Source organism: Phycodurus eques, chromosome 1 (genome assembly GCF_024500275.1).
Source record: "Phycodurus eques isolate BA_2022a chromosome 1, UOR_Pequ_1.1, whole genome shotgun sequence".
NCBI lineage: Eukaryota > Metazoa > Chordata > Actinopteri > Syngnathiformes > Syngnathidae > Phycodurus > Phycodurus eques.
This window is the reverse complement of record NC_084525.1, coordinates 30,575,187-30,596,540: the sequence shown is the minus strand read 5'-3', so window position 1 is coordinate 30,596,540 and position 21,354 is coordinate 30,575,187. Positions and strand designations below refer to the sequence as shown.

The 21,354-nt window shown below is 43.7% G+C and overlaps 1 long non-coding RNA gene across 1 annotated transcript; it reads right to left on the bottom strand.

Moving 5' to 3' along the window:
• Nucleotides 1–14,792: 14,792 nt before the first annotated feature.
• On the bottom strand, nucleotides 14,793–21,227 carry LOC133415024 (uncharacterized). Its single transcript, XR_009770090.1, has 3 exons — nucleotides 20,915–21,227; nucleotides 15,372–15,479; nucleotides 14,793–15,279 (listed from the first exon to the last, which is right to left on the bottom strand). It is a non-coding gene; the product is annotated as an uncharacterized LOC133415024 (long non-coding RNA).
• Nucleotides 21,228–21,354: the final 127 nt, after the last annotated feature.

Sequence of the window (21,354 nt, the reverse complement as noted above, 5' to 3'; positions counted from 1 at the left end):
CAACTAGCATTGAGCAAATAATGATTCGCAGCTGTTGTGTGAGTATGATGTAACAAGTGGCGCAACTCCAATCCAATTCAGTTATTTAATTTTATTTATTTTTTTTAACAGTAAATTACTGGGAAGAACTCCACATACTGTAGCACACAGAGAGCATGCAAAACCCACACCAAATGCTCGCCACATGCTCTGCAAATGCTTCAATTCGCCATTAATTTAGGCTGAGCCAACGTTGGTGTCATCGGAAGTTTGGAAAACCAATAAAAAGAAGAGCTAAATCATTAAAAGTGATTGTCGATACAGACAGACCTTTCCCATAGGAAAGTTTTTTTTTTCAATGTTTTTTTTATTGTTACTACACTTAATGTGGGCAACGTGACTACCACTGGTAGACGTATATTGCTACACAAATATTAAGATTTACCGTTGTACAGCTCTGCTGGTAATTGTGTTGAAGGCGTTTGCCTTGTATGTCCACATTGAGACAAACTGCCCTCTTCTGTTTAATGTTCAAATAATAAATAATATAGTAATAAAACTGATTACTTGTCTATTTTTTTATTTGTTATCTTTGATCTATTTTTCGATAAAAGATAACAAATAACAAATTTTTTCACAGTTCTGAGGATCGGGGTTCAATCCCCGGCCTCGCCTGTGTGGAGTTTGCATGTTCTCCCCGTGCCTGCGTGGGTTTTCTCCGGGCAGTCCGGTTTTCTCCCACATCCCAAAAACATGCGCGGTAGGTTGATTGACGACTCTAAATTGCCCGTAGGTGTGAATGTGAGTTTGTTTGTGTCTGACCTGCGATTGGCTGGCAACCAGTTCAGGGTGTGCCCCGCCTCCTGCTGGGATGGGCTCCAGCACGCCCGCGACCCTAGTGAGGAGAAGCATCTCAGAAATGGATGGATGGATGTTTACCCTCAGTAATTCTTCATTCCTAAATTATTCAAATGAAATACTAAATTATTCAAATGAGATATTAAATCACTTACACGTGATATATTATACATTATACTGTACACAATATGCCTCAGCATCGTGCAGTGGTCGGAGTTTGGAGAGCATTTTTTGACAATGTTACCCTTCTGACCTCTTGTGGCTAAAACTTGATGAGCAGCTCCCGGCCGAGACCACATTTCGAGGCTATGAAGCAAAACGTAGACGAGAGTGAAGGTTTGATATCTATTTCTTTACACATATATTTACTATTATTATGACTTGACTATTGTCATGAGGGAAATTCCACATTATTATAGCATTTCATGTCTCTATTTCACATCTTTTTTGGGGGGGATGAAATACATTTGGCGTATGTACTCTGGCTAATTTGATGGATGGGGCTGCTCGTCAGCTGCTGCGCATTCGATTAAGACATTCGAGGTACGGTATATAATTACAATTGATGAACATATTAACGTGCGAGCGCTTTTGTATTTTAACCCCTTAGCAGCCAAAGCAAAAAGGATTGCATCATATACTGCAATTCCTTTGGTGACCTTCTACCAAATGGTAAAGCTGTCAAAAACCACAGCTTTAAGGTTGCTGGACTTTGTATTTTTTGTACTATTTTGCTGCTCGGCCAGGTAAGAGCAATGTCACTCTTTTGTACATTTCAAAGCAACTTCAATCCTACATTTGTAAAAGAAAAGCATTTTCACTTTGGGGAAAGTCAGTGACTAAACCATGAAATCTGATTAAGGTTTTTTTTTTTTTTGAAATATCAAACCACAGCAACAGAGGAATGGATTGGAAATATCATAACACTAATCTGGCGGCACGGTGACCGACTGGTTAGAGCGTCAGGCTCACAGTTCTGAGGACCCGGGTCAATCCCCGACCCCGCCTGTGTGGAGTTTGCATGTTCTCCCCGTGCCTGCGTGGGTTTTCTCCAGGCACTTCGGTTTCCTCACACATCCCAAAAAAAAACATGCATTAATTGGAGACTCTAAATTGCCCGTAGGCATGACTGTGAGTGCAAATGGTTGTTTGTTTCTATGAGCCCTGCGATTGGCTGGCAACCAGTTCAGGGTGTACCCCGCCTCCTGCCCGATGACAGCTGGGATAGGCTCCAGCACGCCCCCGACCCTAGTGAGGAGAAGCGGCTCAGAAAATGGATGGATGGATAACACTAATCTCTACGAAAAGACAGCTCATATTGATACTGCGGCTTCTCAACGTACCCACACATTACCAGCATTTACCCATGTTTATGGAGAGAGCTGTGTCCACTATGATGAGCACCCAAAATTGACCTTTAACTTAAGTTTAGACTTTTATTTCAAATACAACGCACGACATGTAAAACACATTAACAGAAATTGACTTTTTTGTTCAGAGGTTGTAGGTTTCAAAAACGTATGGTAAGGTTAATTGAAGACTAAATTGACTACTGGCAATGATTACTGGGCACAAATCTGTAGAAATACATTCTCAATGACCAAAAAAACCCCAGTAATTTACAGCTAATCCACTTAAAAGTACTCCATAGATCACACGTTACGCAATACAGTATGCATAAAATGGGATATTCAAAATCACACATACAGTATTCACTCATTGTACTCAAACGCTCCAGACATTTATTTTCTTGCTCTTTGGTATTGTAAACCTGCACAGCGCTTCTGGTCACTAGTTTGAACTGTAGGATTCCGCTTTCTCCTAATCTTTGTCTACTGGGGGATTTAAAAGGTATAGAGCTTCCAAATAAACATCCTCAACCAATACTTGTAATTCTAGAAATTGCTGGGAAAAAAACAAAATTGTTAAACTGGAAAGATAAACAAGCTATCAACATTAACCAATGGCAAAATCTTGTCATAGAGTATATTCATTCATTCAAATCCGTACCGCTTATCCTCACAAGGGTCGCGGGCGTGCTGGAGCCTATCCCGGCTATCTTCGGGCGAGAGGCGGAGTACACCCTGAACCGGTCGCCAGACAATCCCAAGGCACATATAAACAAAGAACCATCCGCACTCACATTCACACCTACGGGCAATTTAGAGTCCTCAATTATCCAACCATGCATGTTTTTGGGATGTGGGAGGAAACCGGAGTGGCCGGAGAAAACCCACGCAAACTCCACACAGGTGAGGCCGGATTTGAACCCAGGTCTTCAGAACTGTGAGGCAGATGTGCTAACCAGTTGCACACCGTGGCACCATAGCGTATATAACACTAGAAAATATATCTGCCAAATGTAACAAGAAAATGGATAACTAAGAAAAAAATGGTCACCTTTTATTAAAATGGTGAACCTTAAAGCTTGATTCTGTTTGCCTGGGAAAGAGCGTCATACAGAAATGTAATGTAATGTATAATGTGAATGTAATGTAATGCGACCAAATCATATATTCTCATTTTAGACCCCTGTGCACGCCATAGGGTCTCTGGCATGTAGTTGAACCCCTATCCTCGATCTGCAATGTGGGCGTCTGGGGATGCGAGGCCTGTTTCCCCCTCCTCCTCTTGGGCTGGGGCCACTGGGGAGTGGGTGGCGTCCTGCTGGTTGAGTACCCTGCTGGACGGGCTCGCTGGCTTGGCTCCCCCTTGCGGGTTTCCCCCTTCACCCCTTGTGGGTGAAGGGGGCCGGGCCCCACCTCTAAGACCGACTGAGACCAGCCACCCGGACTTGCTGCAACAATCGGTTTGCATAACCAAAGAATGTCTGCACAAACTGTCAGAAACCGTTTCAGGAAAGCTCACCTGCATCCATGTCGTCCTCATCGGGGTCTCGACCTGACTGCAGTTCGTCATTGTAACTGACTTGAGTGGGCGAATGCTCCCATTCGATGACGGCTGGCATGTTGGAGAGGTGTTCTCTTCACGGATGAATCCCGGTTTTCACTGTTCAGGGCAGATTGCAGACAGCGCGTGTGGCGTCGTGTGGGTGAGCTGTTTGCTGATGTCAGCGTTGTGGATCGAGTGGCCCATGGTGGCGGTGGGGTTATGGTATTGGCAGGCATATGTAATGGGCAACAAACACGGGTGCATTTTATTGATGGAATTTTGAATGCACAGAGACCCCGTGACAAGATCCTGAGGCCCATTGTTGTGCCATTAATCCATGACCATCACCTCTTGTTGCAACATGATAATGCACTGCCCCATGTTGCAAGGATCTGTACACAATTCCTGGAAGCTGAAAACATTCCCGTTCTTGAGCATGTTTTGGATGCTCTGGATCGGCGTATACGACGGCGTGTTCCAGTTCCTGCCACTATCCAGCAACTTTGCACAGCCATTGAAGAGGACTGGACCAACATTCCACAGGCCACAATCAACAACCTGATAAACTCTATGGGAAAGAGATGTGTTGCACTGCGTGAGGCAAAGACCCCCACAATAAAGCAAAACTGTACATTTCCGGCCTTTTATTGTGGCCAGCCTAAGGCACACCTGTGCAATAATCATGCTGTCAAATCAGCATCTTGATATGCCACACCTGTGTGGTGGGATGGATTATCTCGATAAGAGAGAAATGCTCACTAACACAGATTTAGACAGATTTGTGAATAATATGTGAGGGAAATGGCCTTTTGTGTATGTAGAAAACATTTCAGATCTTTGAGTCCAGCTCACAAAAAATGGGAGCAAAAACAAAAGTGCTGCGTTTAGGTTTTTGTTCAGTGTAAGTTCGATAGACACGCCATAGGCTATAATTGCTTGTGCTGGGATCACTAATAACTACACAGGTTATACTAACATATCAACTCACAGGTTCTTACGGGTGTTTAGATACTAAAATGCGCAGCAAAACTGTTCCAGCACAAAAGCATACAGATCCACCATTCTGCAAGGCCATGGAGTTGAACAGGAAAGGTTAAAGAAAAAGACCAAATTGTCCTTAAGTGGGAATGTGAGTATGAATGCTTGTTTGTCTATATGTGACTGGCATCCTGTCGGCTGGGATAGGCTCCAGCACAAACGTGACCCTCATGAGGAAAAGCATAAACGTGTGGATGGATGTTTGAAAATAGTAAACCATAAGTTAATTTGGAAAATATAATGAAGATCTCCTGTTTAGAATTAAGTCCACTGATACTTTAAGAGTGTGTGCTTCTGGAAAGCATTTAATGTGGATTAAATAATAAAAATTACAAAACTATGAGAATATAGGTATGCGGCTGCTACTCTGCACCTACAGCCCCTTCAACTACCATCACAGATCCAATCACATTCATCTGTAAGTGTCTTGCCCAGGGACACACCGATGACATGCGTTCAGGGATACAAACCAATGACCCTCCAGTTGCAGGGTGAACGCTTACCCGCCGCGCCACACCACCCACTAATGTGTGATATAACCTGGTACATCGATCTAAGTGACAGCCTAATTCTAGACCTAAAAAAAAATAATAATAATAATCTTATATCCATGATAAGGCGGTCTGTCATACAAACAGTGTGCATATGCACACACATGCAAGCACGCACGCACACACACACACACACACACATATGCACACACACTATAATTTTAACGGGCACCCAGTCAGTAAGCTAGTCAGTAGCAACTTGGCTTTGATATTAACACACACACACATGACGCAGCAGCTAGCTTCTCTCATCCCAATTCAAACAGAGGACAGCAGCTGTCTGACACCTGTAACATTTTCAAAAAGAAAAACAAAAAAGCCATCATGTAATTTCTATCTAGCAACATAAATCAGGAAGATCACTCAAAGCCCGGTCTGGGAGAGGTGGGAGGAAAGGGGTTGATCAAACTGTTTTTCAGACAAGGGGGTGCTGTATGTTTGTTATTCAAATATTATGTTCCAGCCAAATACTGTATGGTTTTTATATTTTTCTAGCTTGTTAAACAAGGACATACAGTTTTCAAAAAAATCTTAAATCTCATAAATTTTAGGGGAGCTGGGATTCTATTAAGGTACGTGTGCTCCAGCACCCTCCAAAAATGGGCCACAAACAACTATACATTTTGTAATTATTTTTATTTTAAAGGAAAATAAATAAAACAGCTTCATGAAGGTCCATGTGTACGTTCTTGTAATTAGATTGTGCAATGGACAGAAAGTGTGTGTGGGCGTATGTGGGAGTTTGAGACATCACGATCACTTGAAGGATATTCATGTGCTGTTGACGCTCACACTCGTGTGTGAACATGGCTGTGACCTTGCGCAATACTTTCTGTTTGTCTGCCTGCAGAGGTTCTGTGTCGTAGCTCAGCTCTGCCATTATTTTGCTTCAGGATGAATATCTTTCACAAGTTTCAGGGACACTCACATCAGTTTCTGACTCAACCACAGCTCCACATCTAGCGTTACCACGGCAATCTGAAGGCCAATACTGCTGATGGTGAATAGATGGAGAGATCATTGTTAGAGTCCGACCGATCCTTTTGTAGCTCATACAAATCTGAATTTTGGGCACAAAAAAAAAATCCTCATTGAGTCATCATTTGATTCGTCAATATCTACCTCTCAAATCTATGATATCTACTGTTCTGTATATTCACATTAAACATATTTCAACATTCACAACAAGAACTTTGTGAGTGTTCTATATTTACTATTAAAAAATACAAACCATACTGTGCCTTACAATAAAATATAACTTTTAAACAGAGTTAGAATGTATCAGGCTGGGCATCTGGTGTAAAAAAAAAAAAAAAAAAAAAATATACTGATAAGAGAATTCTAAAGAGAATCACTAAGATAGCACTGGCAATTATTTCTTCGTCCAGGATAATGCACTTTTTGGGCCCAACAAATCTTACTTTTTACTTTTTTCAGAATACTTTATTGTGGTGTTCTGACCTACATTTATGTACTGTCAAGAGCATAATTAAATTCAATACAACTTTATTTCCAGACAATCCCCAATCCCAATGAAGAGGAGACATTATATAGCTACATTATTGAGCAAACTCTGGTATTGGGCAAACCATTGTACTCAAGGGCCACATTAGATTTTTAAAATGGACCGATGGGCCAGGTCATTTCTATATACGTTTGTTTGTTTGTTTGTTTGTTTGTATGTTTGTTTGTTTGTTTGTTTGTTTGTTTGTCAAACCCCAATTACAATGGATATCAGATATTAAAATATTCTCTCATTTTGAATTTGATGCCAGGAACACATTCCAAAAAAACTAGGACAGGGGCAACAAAAGACTGAGAAAGTTGAGGAATGCTCAAAAACACCTCCTTGGAACATTTCAAAGGTGGACAGGTCAATTGGAAATATGTGTCAAGATTGCGTTTAAGAGGAGCATTCCGAAAAGGTTCAGTTGTTCACAAGCAAGGATGAGGCGAGGTTCACCACTTTGTGAACAACTGTGTGAGCAACCAACAGTTTAAGAAGGTTTCTCAATGTACAATTGCATGGAATTTAGGGATTTCATCATCTACGTTCCATAATATCATAAAAAGAGTCAGAGAATCTGGAGAAATCTCTGCATGTAAGCGGCAAGACAGACAACCAACATTGAATGCGTGGGACCTTGGCTCCCTCAAGCAACACTGCATTAAAAACCGGCATCAATGTCGCATGTTGGCACAGGAACACTTCAGAAACCATTGTGAGTTGACAAAGTTGGTCGCTACATCTACAACTGTAAGTTCAAACTATACCATGCAAAGCAAACGCCATATACAAACAACATCCAGAACTGCCTCCAGCTTTTCTGGGACCCGGCTCATCTGAGATGGACTGACGCACAGTGGAAAAGTGTGCTGTGGTCTGACGAGTCCACATTTCAAAATTGATTTTAGGACTCATGGATATAATTTCCTCTGGGGCAAAGAGGAAAAGGACCATCTGGATTGTTACCGGCGTAAAGTTCAAAAGCCACCATCTGTGATGGTATGTGGGTGTGTTAGTACCCATGGCATGGGTAACTTGCACTTGTGTGATGGCACCATTAATGCTGAAAGGTACATACAGGTTTTGGAGCAACATATGCTGCCATCCAAGCAACATCTTTTTCAGGGATGTCCCTGCTTATTTCACCAAGACAATGCCAAGCCCCATTCTGCACGTGTTACAACAGCCTGGGTTCATAGTAAAAGAGTGCGAGTACTAGACTGGCCTGCCAGCAGTCCAGACCTATCTCCTACTGAAAATGTGTGGCGCATTATGAAGCACAAAATACGACAACTGAGACCCTGGACTGTTGAGCAACTGAAGTTGTACATCAAGCAAGAATAGGAAAGAATTCCACCTACAAAGCTTTAACAATTAGTCTCCTCAGTTCCCAAATGTTTCTTTAGTGTTGTTAAAATGAAAGGTTCAGACTCGTCACCATCTTTGATGACGCCGATGATTGTGGTGTTCTCTGCAAACGTCAGGAGTTTGACAGCTGGGTGCGTTGAGGTGAAGTTAGTGTAGAAAGAGAAGAGCAGAGAGAACACATCCTTGAAGGGTCCTGGTGCTGATGGTGTGTGTAGATGAGGTAGTGTCCCCCAGCCTCACCTGCTGTGTCCTGCCCATTGGAATCTGTAGATCCACTGGCTGATGGCAGACGAGACGTTGAGCTGGAGAAGCTTGAAGGAGAGGAGTTCGGGGATGATGGTGTTGAATGCAGAGCTGAAGACCACAAACAGGATCCTCGCTTGGGTCCCTGTACCGTTGAGGTGTTCCAGGATGAAGTGCAGTCCCATCTTGACGGCGCCATCCACAGACCACTTTGTTTGATAGGCAAACTGCAGGGTGTCCAGCAGGGGTGCTGTGACGCTCTTGTGCACAAGGCGTTCAAAGGACTTTATGACCACAGATGACAGGGCGACAGGTCTGTAGTCTTTCAGTCCTAAAATTGCACGTTGCTTGGGGACTGGGATGATGGTGGAGTGTTTGAGGCAGGATGGGACTTCACAGCTCTTAAGTTCTTTTGAAGAACTGTGTGAAAACTTCAGCGAGCTGGTCCGGACAGACTTTCAACCAGGAGGGGGGGACACTGTCCGGGCCTGCCACTTCGTTGATCTTTTGTTGTTTAAAGACACGTTTCATGGCCTGCTCGGGAATGGTCAATGCAGAAGGGGGAGTCAGAGGAGTAATGGTGGTCGTCGGTGGTGCAGATGGATGGGTGTGAAAGTGTCCTTTTCAAATCTTCAGTAGAAGGTATTCAAATCATCAGCCAGTCCTTCATTGTTCTCCGCTTGGGGGGGATGATCGCTTGTAGATGATCAGTGATTGTAACGGGAACTTGTTATAAGTTATCAACTTTGGGGGTGCGCATTATTCATGGGTGGCATTATACACAAGAAATTACGGTATAGATTTAAATTGTGTATTTATTTATTTTAACACAATCAACGCAGTCATTAATCCAACTATTAAAAGGAGGTGAAGGTAAGCTGCAGTGGATATAAAAAGTCGACACAGCCCTAAAATGGAAGGTTTTTGTCAAATGCAAAAATGAGACCAACATAAATAATTTTTAAAGTCACAATTAGTTAACCGACAGTATAACCTGTACAACTCATTTGAAAAAAAAGAGGAAGTAAAAATAAAAACAGATAACATGGTTGCACAAGTGACACACCCTCTTATAAATGTGTTCAGAATTAAGCAATTACATTCAAACTCGTAAATTGCCCGTGGGTATGAATGTGAGTGTGAATGGTTGTTTGTTTCTATGTGTCCTGCGATTGGCTGGCGACCGGTTCAGGGTGTACTCTCGCCCGAAGATAGCTGGGATAGGCTCCAGCACGCCTGCGACCCTAGTGAGGATAAGCGGTACGGCAAATGGATGGATGGAGATTCAAACTCATGTTAAATTGGAATCATCACACACACCTGCCACCATCTAGAGAGCCTCTGATTTACCCCAAATACATTAAGGTGGGAGTATATTTACAATTCTCCCAAGGATTCAAATGAATGCCAATACAACAATTTGGAATGTCCTGAGAAAGACACGTTTATCACATCTAGATGTAAATACCATGAGATAAAAGCAATAATTCTGAACTTCTGTCTCATATTTGTCTTTTGAACGGAAACCCAAATGTCTTCAGTAGACAACAAAAGGAACTGACCTTACCGTTCCAATACTTTTGGAGGGGACTGTACGGCAATTTTTTTAACTCCACCGCAGTTGCACAGTCTATGAAAATAGAGCCCCCTATGTGTGGAAGCATGAGACTGATGCTTCATTCTGATATCAAGGGAAGGTAACATACTGTAACTTCAAAATCAACAATTTTGTTATTCTCATACCACAGTAAGTGTCATGAACGGAACAGAGGATAGGACCCAGAAATGTACGACTCCAAAACAAATGGACAGTTTCAAAAAGAAAGGTTTAATATATGGGCAGAGGTCGCTATACAGGCAGTCAATCCAAAAAAGGCAACAGTATCCAAAAACGTGAGGCAAAAAGGCGAGGTCGATAATCGGAACAGGGTCGAGTCTTACTGTGAGTCTGTGACGTGGAAAGAAGGACTGCAGAAACGCGACGACAAGGTACAACGAACTTGCAAATACAAAAAAATGAGACACGAGGTTAAATGCAAGGGGTAATCAGAATCAGAATCAGAATCATCTTTATTTGCCAAGTATGTCCAAAACACAAGGAATTTGTCTCCGGTAGTTGGAGCCGCTCTAGTACAACAGGCAGTCAATTTACAGAACACTTTGGAGACATAAAGACATTGACAAAAAACATCAATCCATCCATTTTCTGAGCCGCTGCTCCTCACTAGGGTCGCGGGCGCACTGGAGCCTATCCCAGCTGTCATCGGGCAGGAGGCGGGGTACACCCTGAACTGGTTGCCAGCCAATCGCAGGGCACATACAAACAAACAACCATTCACACTCAGTCATGCCTACGGGCAATTTAGAGTCTCCAATTAATACATGTTTTTGGGATGTGGGAGGAAACCAGAGTGCCCGGAGAAAACCCACACAGGCACGGGGAGAACAATGCAAACTCCACCCAGGCGGGGCCGGGGATTGAACCAGAGTCCTCAGAACTGTGAGGCTGACGCTCTAACCAGTCGGCCACCGTGCCGCTGACAAAAAAACAATTGTGCAAAAAGATGCAGAGTCCTCTAGCACTTAGAGCAGTTCGAACGACTAATATTGCAATAGTCCGGTGCAATGACCATTGTGCAAAGGGCGCCGAGACTTCAAGGAGTGTATGCGGTTTAAAGTGACGAGTTGTGCGATCATCTGGGACAATGTTGGTTGTGCAAATGTTACAGATACTCCTCAATCAGTGTGCAAATGGAGCAGATGCTACTCTGGCATGAGTGGCCAGTATATGCAAATAGTGCAGCATGGCGAGACAACTACAGTGAGTGCACGAGTAATACATAATTGGCCCCACAGAAATGTGACAACGAACTCAAGTCAAAAAATTGCCAGCTTATTGTAATGGAATTATAGGTTAGGTGTTTAAGAAGTTGATCGCAAGAGGGAAGAAGCTGTTGGAATGTCTACTAGTTCTAGTTTGCATTAATAATTAGGGTGAATGAGGCACTGGTGGTGAAGATGCTATCAGGAGCAGGTGTGTACGAGACAGGGGGGAAACTACAACCGGAACACACACCCATGGCAGTAAGAATCACAACAAATAGTACAAGCTGAAACATAATGGAAAACTACAAAATACAGTTGTCTTGTTGCTTGTATTACCCTGTATAACCAGAGCTATCCAATTCCTTTTCTGGAAATGATCTCTTATAAAGGTAATCGGAAAATATATGAAGTCTGCGTAGCAAGGCCTGTGGGTGCCTCTTTAAAAATCTAAATAACTCAAGTAAAAATTACCCCCATGCCGACATCATTTGGCACTGCAATACATTGTATAGCCCTGCAGGAAGAGATGCAAACTGGCCAATGATGTGAAAGAATTGTCTCTTTTACATACAATAATGATATTAATCAGGTGAGTAAAATACTGCAGTCTTTGTTGTACTTTAGCTGTGATTTTTGTCTATCTGTAGTAAAGTGAGAAATAACAAATAATGCATAGTGCTTGGTTAGATGGCCTGTCAAAACCTTCCTAATGTCATCAGTTATGATGCATACTTGTAAGTACAGCAAAAATGTGTGATGTTCCATATTCATCTGTTTAGGATTAATGTGACAGAAGCTCAATGAGGCAGCACAAATGGGATGACAAGATCGGGAAGAAGTGAAAATAAAACAATCCTAAGCTTTCATGCAAATAATATTTGCAAAAGGGCTAAATGTACATTTTCCACCATATGTAAAAATAGTAAGTTGATGAAAATAAATCAACAGTACAGTCCTCACAAAAAGAGGGGATCAAATACTATAATATTTCACCATTTTCCATCAGATGAGAAAATCAATAATAATTTACCAGTAAACTCAAAGTGTAATTCATACAGACCTGCAAGTCAGCAGATGCAGCCATGCGATGACTTTTGTTTTTCTCATAGGAACAGGCTGCACACACAGTGGTCAGTAGGCAGCACCATTTATCGAAATCCTAATATCTATCTTTGTGTGAATAAAAATCCTGAAGAATGTCATTGTGCTTATTCAGCGATACAAAAAGTAATGCTTGAACATTAATTATCATGATTATTTATTTTATTTACTTATACATAATGTACAGTATACCAGTGGATTTTAGTTTAATGTGTTTATAACATTTGGTAAATAGTTTTTTGTTGTTTAGGTTGACATACAGACTGTTCTTAAATCATAAATGATTTAGTGTAAAAAAATCGTGACGATATTTAAACAATACAAAAAATATCTTTTTGGTAGGAGTCTATCAGCACGGCAAATGTTGACTTGGGAACATTTGTCCACTCAGCTTTGCAAAAGCACTCCAGATGTGTCAGACTGTGAGAATATCTTATCATATTTTAAATTGCATATCAAAGTTAAAGCTACACCACCACATTGTGAATTGACATTGTCTTATTGTATATTCTGTAACCCCTTTCTTGTTGGTTACTTGATTGGCATTTCTGGACAAGGAAACACTAGGTACAGAAACTTGCGACCGTTATAAAGTGTGAGTGTTATTAAGGATGCAAGTAAAAACCAGTCCCATCAAATGCCTGTTGAGTTGGAAGGAAGGTGCAAATAAAGACTACAGCTTCCACAGAAATCCAGACATATCCTGTTGAGCTCAATTGGAAACAGGCCAAGACAATCTCAAAAAACTGTCTGTAGTGCTGCTTGAGATAAAGCACAAATGGTAGACAAATGAGGACACCGAGTCACTGTTTGATAAGTAAGATTGTGACTTAGGTGCGGTCGAGAAACTGAAATAGCCACCACAGAATGCAGTAGAATCCCGACTCAACATTCTGCTTTACTTTATTAGAAAATGTATAACCCAAAACCCGAGTGATAGATTAATTTTATTTGAAATACATTTGACAGCCAAAAACAGTGTTTTTTTCAACTAAATTCTTGTCATGAAAATGACTGCAGTTACTGTATTGTCTTTAGTGTCAGGATAATGCATGAAAAAAATGTTTCTTAATGTTTCTGTCAATGTGTTAAATTAATGGCAGCGTTTGTAAGAAGCCGCACATGTTTTCATGTGATTCAGCGAGTGTAAACCTAATTTATGAGTGCTGCTAATGGTAGGCTACAAAGACTGGGGGAAAATAGCCAATTTCGTTGATTTGGCATATTGGCATAAACTACAGCCAAAGTATAATACATGTCTGTTAAATAAATACAATTTAAGGTGGATTTAAAACCTCTTTCCAGAAATATCCATCTCAGAAAGACAGACTCAGATTCGGTGGTGTTACTTACAGTTAACGTTAACTTACCTGTGTTTGTTTTCTTTCAAGATGCCGGCTGAAGTCCGATGTTGTTCCCACCATTGCAGTGACTTGGAGACTGCAGAATTCGCATACCGCAAGAGTGTTTTCTTTTGCATGTTGTTTTCGTCTTTGTGGTTGAGGAAGCTAAATTTAATTACAGTTGAGTCAGCGGACATGTCTCGCTCCGGGCCCCCCTCGCTCAGTTTCATACTTAACGTCTTGTAGCTTTCACTTTCAAACTTTCAAAATGTCTCGGTCTCAAGACCAGGCTCAAGCTCAATCTCGAGAGTCACAAAACAAATTTGGCGCATGCAACAGACATGGAGGAACACTTTATCTCATCTTCCTCTGTTAAATTTTTGTTTCAGGAGTTATTGTCAAATGTATTAATCAATTTTAATTTTGTGTCAAGCTCATGCAAAAAAACTAATTACAAAACCTCTGTTTTGTAATTAGCCGTGTACCACAGAGTGATGTGGATGATGATGTCAATAACAAACTTACACTCTCTGTTATAAAAACATTATGAGGTTCCACTCGTTTAAGATTCGCTTTGTCCCTTAAAATGATCATTTATGTTGCTGGTGGAAGCTTTTCTTTTCTAGTGCTATGGTTACATAAACACCAGATTGAGAGTTAAGGCCTCTTGGGTCCATCCATTACTTTTGTCTAATAACAGACCTTACTCATACATGTGTGAGGTGTCTTTATTTAATTGAGACGGATGAGTATGGTGAATAAGATAACATAAGGCTCAGATGTATGTGCGCATGTGTGTGCGCGAGTTTGTGCGTGTTTATTACAGTATGTGGGAGTAGTGGTCTAATGTTGAATGTGAAATGCAGATGTCTCCAGGTTACTGGGGAATGTAAATGCAAACAACTTAGGAAGGGTGCGTGCTGAAGAGATCTGGTACTACACAAATGACGCATTACCTTTTGTGTAAAAGAGAGTCAGATAGCTTTACCACGTGTATGTGTTCAGTTAGTTATTACTTTATAGTAAAAACATGGAATTTTGGGCTGTTCAAACACATAGTCCTGGGCTAAAATAGTAGTTCTCGGGTGCCAGAAGTTGGTCAAGCAGTTCTCAGAAACAATGGTTATACAACAAAATATTTGTTCAGTGATTCACACGAAGCTACTGTCACTCCTATTATGTTCAAGGCAAAATGGATCTGTTTTACAGTAGATCCTAGAGAGAGAAGGCACAGTCTGACGTGAACTGAAACCTCTCTATTGATATTGACTCGAAATTTTACAAGACAAATGTCAATCAGTTTGTATGTTGTCTCTGTGCTTGGTTCGATTTTGTTTGGGTACTCCTGTCAGGATTCAGGTTGCGAGTTGGACCCAGATGCAGAGAGGAGAGGGAGGGTAGTTCGTGACCAAATGTTTATTGTAAATTGGAAGCAAACAAAATGGGCTCCGAGAACTAGATCCGGAATTAGCAGGGTTCCAAGGAGGACCAGTCTGGCAGGGTATGAGTCTGGGTTGTCGGTGGACCACAAGAGGTGAGCACTGGTTTGCGGGGACCAAGGGAAGACTGCAGACTGGGGACAAACAGCAAGAATGGGTTAGAGATAAAATTACGAGCTCTTCGGGAAGCAAAAGATGGACAAGGCGGCTAGGCTACAAACTCAACATAGAGCGTTGATAGTCTGGTGATGAGTTGGAGTCCCACAGTGTCTTAAGAGTAGTCAGGTGTAATTAGGATGATAAGATGCAGCTGCTTGACTCCAACACGTCAACCCTGCAAAGCACTCATGACGCACCCACACACACACACACACACACACACACAGACACACACAAGGACTGGACTCAGGGTGCTGAAACAGTGGTGGTTGGTAGCCTAAGGAGCATTGAAAAGGGGACATGGGCAAGGAGGTACTAGGCAGTGAATTATGGGCATACTCAACCCAGGCAAGATGGGTGCTCCATGAAGCGGGATGGGACTGGGACATGCAACAGAGCGCCGTCTCCAGCTGTTGGTTGGTGCGCTCACATTGCCCATTGGTCTGAGGATGATAACCAGAGGATAGACTCACACCTATACCAAGCGCTGTGCAAAACGTTGTCCAAACCTGCGAGGTGAATTAGGGGCTCTTGTCAGAGACTATGTCAGAAGGGATGCCATGCAGGCGGAAAACGTGCTGGACCAACAGGTCGGGAGTCTCTCTGGCAGATGGAAGCTTGCGAAGTGTGCTGCTTTGGAAAACCTATCCACCACAGTGAGAATGAATGTGTTTCGATTGGATGGGAGAAGCCCAGAAACAAAGTCCAGGGCGATGTGCGACCAATGGCATCTGGGAACGGGAAATGGACGAAGTAGACCAGAGCTTGGTTTAGAAGATGTCTTATTTTGAGCACATACCGTGCATGCAGAGATAAAGGACTGGGTGTCATCTTCCCCTTCCACCAGAAGTGTTGACAGAGGAAGGCCAACATTCTGCGGATCCCAGGGTGACAGGTAAGTCGTGATGAATGGGCCCACTGTAGCACCTGGGGGCGGACCGAATCCGGGAGAAACAAGGAGTTCCAGGGACCCCCACCAGGATTGGCTTGCTCTTCCTGGGCCTCCTTCACCAGGGTTTTTATTTTTAATGTGATTGAGCCCAGAAAGCTACGGGGAGACAAGATGGGATCATGATCATCCTTGGTACTCTATGAGGTGAACTGGCGGGACAGGGCATCAGGCTTGGTGTTCCCTGGGCGGTAGGACAAAGTAAATGTGAACCGGTCAAAAAACAACGCCCACCTGGCTTGACGGGAGCTCAGCCTCTTGGCAGAGCAGATGTACTCTAGATTCTATTGGTCGGTCCACACGATGAATGCTTGTTCGCCGCCTTCCAGGAAATGCTTCCATTCCTCCAACACCATCTTCACTGCCAGGAGCTCCCGGTCTCCAACCCCATAATTTTTCTCCGCCTGAGACAACATGCGAGAAAATAAGCCACAAGGGTGTACCTTACCATCATTCTGTGATCACTGAGACAGCACCGCGCCAACCCCCACCTCCGATGTGTCGACCTCAACTATGAATTGCTTTTGTGGCTCCAGATGAACGAGGACAGGAGCCGAGGAAAGAAGTTTCTTCAGCTCACAGAAGGACAGGTCAGCCTTCTCAGACCAATGGAAGGATGTTAGGGTTGATGTGAGGCCAGTGAGGGGTGCGGCAACCTGACTGGAGTTCCGAATGAACCGAATGAAGAAGTTGGGGAAGCCAAGGAACCGTTGCAGCTCCTTTCGCGTGGATGGCATTGGCCACTTGGTGACTGCGGCTACCTTCGCTGGGTCCATTTGAAGATGCCCCTCAGCAATGATGTAATCCAGAAAGGTGGTCTGTGGAACATGGAACTCACGTTTTTCTCCTTTGACGAAGAGCTTGTTCTCAAGGAGTCTCTGAAGTACTTGTCGAACATGTCATTCGTGATCTGCGCTGGAACGGGAGAAAATCAGGATGTCTTCCAGGTACACAAAAACACATTTTCCAATCATGTGACGCAGGACGTCATTGACTAGCACCTGGAAGACAGCAGGGGCATTGGGTAAGCCGAAAGGCATGATGAGGTACTCGTAGTGCCCTCTATGGGTGTTAAATGCTGTCTTCCACTCATCTTCCTCCTGAATACGGACAAGGTGGTAGGCTTGGCGCAGATCCAATTTGGAGAAAATTGTTGCCCCGTGAAGGGGGGGGAAAGGCAGAGTCAATCAGGGGCAAAGTGTACTTGTTCTTAATGGTGATGTTGTTAAGGCCACGATAGTCCACACATGGACGGAGGGTCTAGTCTTTTTTGTCCACAAAAAGAAGCCTGCCCCCACAAGTGGCAAGGAGGGCCGGATAATACCTGCGGCCAATGATTCGCTGATATAGGTCTACGTGGCCTCTCGCTCCGGACGAGAGATGTTAAAAAGACGGCTGCTAGGAAGCGGTGCACTGGGATGTAGCTCAATAGCGCAATCGTAAGGTCTGTGCAGGGGTCGAGAGGTGGCATGGTGTTTGCTGAATACTGGAGCAAGGTCATGGTAAATCAAGGGAACATAGATCAGATGATTTACCGATCTCGGGAAGCGGGGCTGCTGACGAAGTCTGCGGCTCAAAGGAGGATTTAGGAGTGGAGTGCTGTGGAGAAGGAAGTGAGGTAGGCGGAGTGTGTGACCTCGAGTTGCGTTCCCTCCGTAGCTCACGGAGACGACAATCCAGTCTGATGGAAAGATCAATCAGCTCTTCTAGGGATCTTGGCTCATCCCTGGAAGCCAGCTCGTCTTTAAGCGACTCATTTAGAGCCCCCCGAAAAACCTCTTGTAGCGCCTCATCATTGAAATTGCTCTCGGCAGCCAGAGTCCGAAAAAAGATCGAAAATTCAGCTCCACTGCGAGAGCCCTGTCGGAGCGACATCAGCCGTTTAGCGGCCTCCCTCCCGCGGACCGCGTGGTCAAAGATTTTCTTCATCTCTGCGGAAGGAGTATGACGTGCAGACGGCCGACCGTCTCTTTAATAATGGAAAAATAAAGTCACGCAAACACAAAAGCGCCTTTGTGCAGCCACAATAAGTGTGTAACTCGAGCATGTTCTTTGGATTCCTAAATGTATGAGTGGATGCTGATTAAGACTGTGAGTGAAAGCTACGTGCAAAAGAAAATGTTTAAACTGTTCATCTTACAATTTGCATCTTCATACATTATGTGGTGTAATTATTCTAATTAGGTTATTTTATGACCGAAATATAGCCGCTTGCCAAGGTTGCTGTGGGAATGACTGAGACATTGCCCCTATTGTATTAACTTAACATCACTGTGAACCATCAAAGACCTACGTGAGCCACAATGAGTGATTATTTCTGTGGTTTAAGGATAATTGGGACATTAACTTATTAACACACACACCAAATGCAAACTGCAAAACACATTAGTTACCTAATTAGGAACTTGCACTCATGAGATAAAGGAACAAAAAAAAGCATCATGTTCAATAGTCCAGCCAGGCTACCTTAGTTTTCACTCTTACTGACAGTTATTGACAGGAAAAACTGCAGTGTCATGGTCAATCTATTTACAAATCAAACTTAATTTATTGTGTTTTATGTCTTCATTTGCATCACTGACACTAAGGCTGCCAAATGGATTATTTAAAGGCAGTTCTTTTTATGGCAGGGAACACAGTTTAGAAGACTGATGTTAATTCGTGATATGTGAATAAGCTATTTACTAAATTTTAGCCATATATATGTATGTATAATGTTACATTCTGAGCATGGAATGTGTTTGTGTTCCTTAAGATCCAACACACCTGACACCTTCCTACGCCCGTTCCAACCTGCTTGGACCCGTTTCTTCACTTCCTGACCACACTCAACATTCCTCTGGACTGTTGACCTCAAGTATTTGAAGTCCTCCACCCTCACGATCTCTTCTCTCTGTAGCCTCACTCTTCCCCCTCCACCCCTCTCATTCATGCACGTATATTCTGTTTTACTTCGGCTAATCTTCATTCCTCTGCTTTCCAGTGCATGCCTCCACCTTTCTAACTGTTCCCCCATCTGTTCCCTACTTTCACTGCAGATCACAATGTCATCTGCAAACATCATGGTCCACGGGGATTCCAGTCTAACGTCATCTGTCAACCTATTCATCACCACTGCAAACAGGAAGGGGCTCAGGGCTGATCCCTGATGCAGTCCCACCTCCACCTTAAATTTGTCTGTCACACCTACAGCACACCTCACCGCTGTTCTGATGCCCTCGCACATGTCCTGTATTATTCTAACATACTTCTCTGCCACGCCAGACTACCACATGCAGTACCACAATTCCTCTCTGGGTACTCTGTCATAGGCTTTCTCAAGATCAACATAGACACAATGTAGCTCCTTCTGAACTTCTCTGTACTTTTACATTAACACCCTCAAGCCAAATAATGTATCTGTGGTACTCTTTCCATGTCATATAATGCCCTGCAGTTCCATTATTGGAGCCGGGAGGCCATTTTGTGTCCTCTCTCTCCCCCCTCCCCTCTGTGTTTTCAGCACCTGTCTTCAATCAGCCTCATCACCACTAGTGTATATAAGCCTGCCTGTTCCCGGAAATCCTCGTCTCAGTATTGCAGCCTCTCCTAGCGGTACCACGGCCCACCTTATGTCAAGTAAGCTATACTGTTCCTCTCTTCCCTTGTTAACTCTTGGGTCTCCTCGTTCCCAGTGCTCACCTGAGTTCCTGACCCACGTCATTCCTGCCACCAAGCCGGCCGCCTGTTCCATCCACTGCCTGCCACCTGTCCACGCCGCTGCCTGCCAACACATCCAGGACCACCTCCATAACATTTCCTCAATAAACTATTCATCATTTTACATCTGCCTCCGTCTGCTCTTGGGTCCAGCCTCCGTCTGCTCTTGGGTCCAGCTACTACCCATACGTGACAGAATACGTAGGCCACTATGGACCCAGCAATTCCGGAGGCTCTGAAGAACGCACTAACTCTCCAAGGCGCCCACATTGGACGACAGGAAAAAAAACTGCAAGAAATCACCGAAACGCTCCACTCCCTTTCGCAACATGTCTCCCTCCTTTCCCAACAGATGCAATCCATTCAACCCCCTGTAAATACTCCTCCCGAGCCCGCACCCTCCGAGACAACCCACTTCCCGTACAAAGAACCTCATGTCCCTCCGCCCGAGCCCTACCCCGGGGACCTAGGTGCATCTAGACAGTTTATTCTCAATTGCTCACTCATATTCAATCTCCAACCGTACAGTTTCCCACCGAACGGTCCAAAGTTGTCATGAACGGAACAGAGGATAGGACCCAAAAATGCACGACTCCAAAACAAATGGACAATTTAAAAAAAGAGAGGTTTAATATACGGGCAGAGGTCGGTACACAGGCAGGCAATCCAAAAAAAGGCAACAGTAGCCAAAAACGTGAGGCAAAAAGGCGAGGTCGATAATCGGAACAGGGTCTAGTCCTACTGTGAGTCTGTGACGTGGAAACAAGCAATGCTGGAACGCGACGACAATGTACAACGAACTGGCGACGAGAAAGAATGAGACACGAGGTTAAATGCAAGGGGTAATTAGGGTGAATGAGGCACAGGTGGTGAAGATGCTATCAGGAGCAGGTGTGTACGAGACAGGGGGAAAACAACAACTGGAACACACACCCATGACAAAAGTAGCATATGTCACTAACCTCCTCTGCGGCAAAGCAGCAAAATGGTCCACTTCATTATGGCAAAACTCCTCTCCGGTACTTCATTCATGCGATTCTTTTTCCGCCGAACTCCGCAAAGTATTTGATCACCCAGTTGAGGGCAAAGACGCCAGCCGTCGCCTCCTCACGCTCACGCAGGGCGCTAAATCAGCAGCGGAATATTCCATTGAGTTCCGGATATTGGCAGGTGAATACGGGTGGGGGATTTTTTTTTAAATGCCCTTTCCGACCAACTCAAGGATGAGCTAGAGGTCCGGGACGAGCCCTCCTCTCTCGAGGATCTCATCGCCCTTTTCATTCGGCCGACTAGAGACTACGAGAGAGGAGGGTCCGCGTATGTAAGAATCCTCCCACTCAGAGCACCACGCCGTCGGCTTCTCACCCGTCTCCCGCACTTCCGTCACTCCTCGTAGCTACCA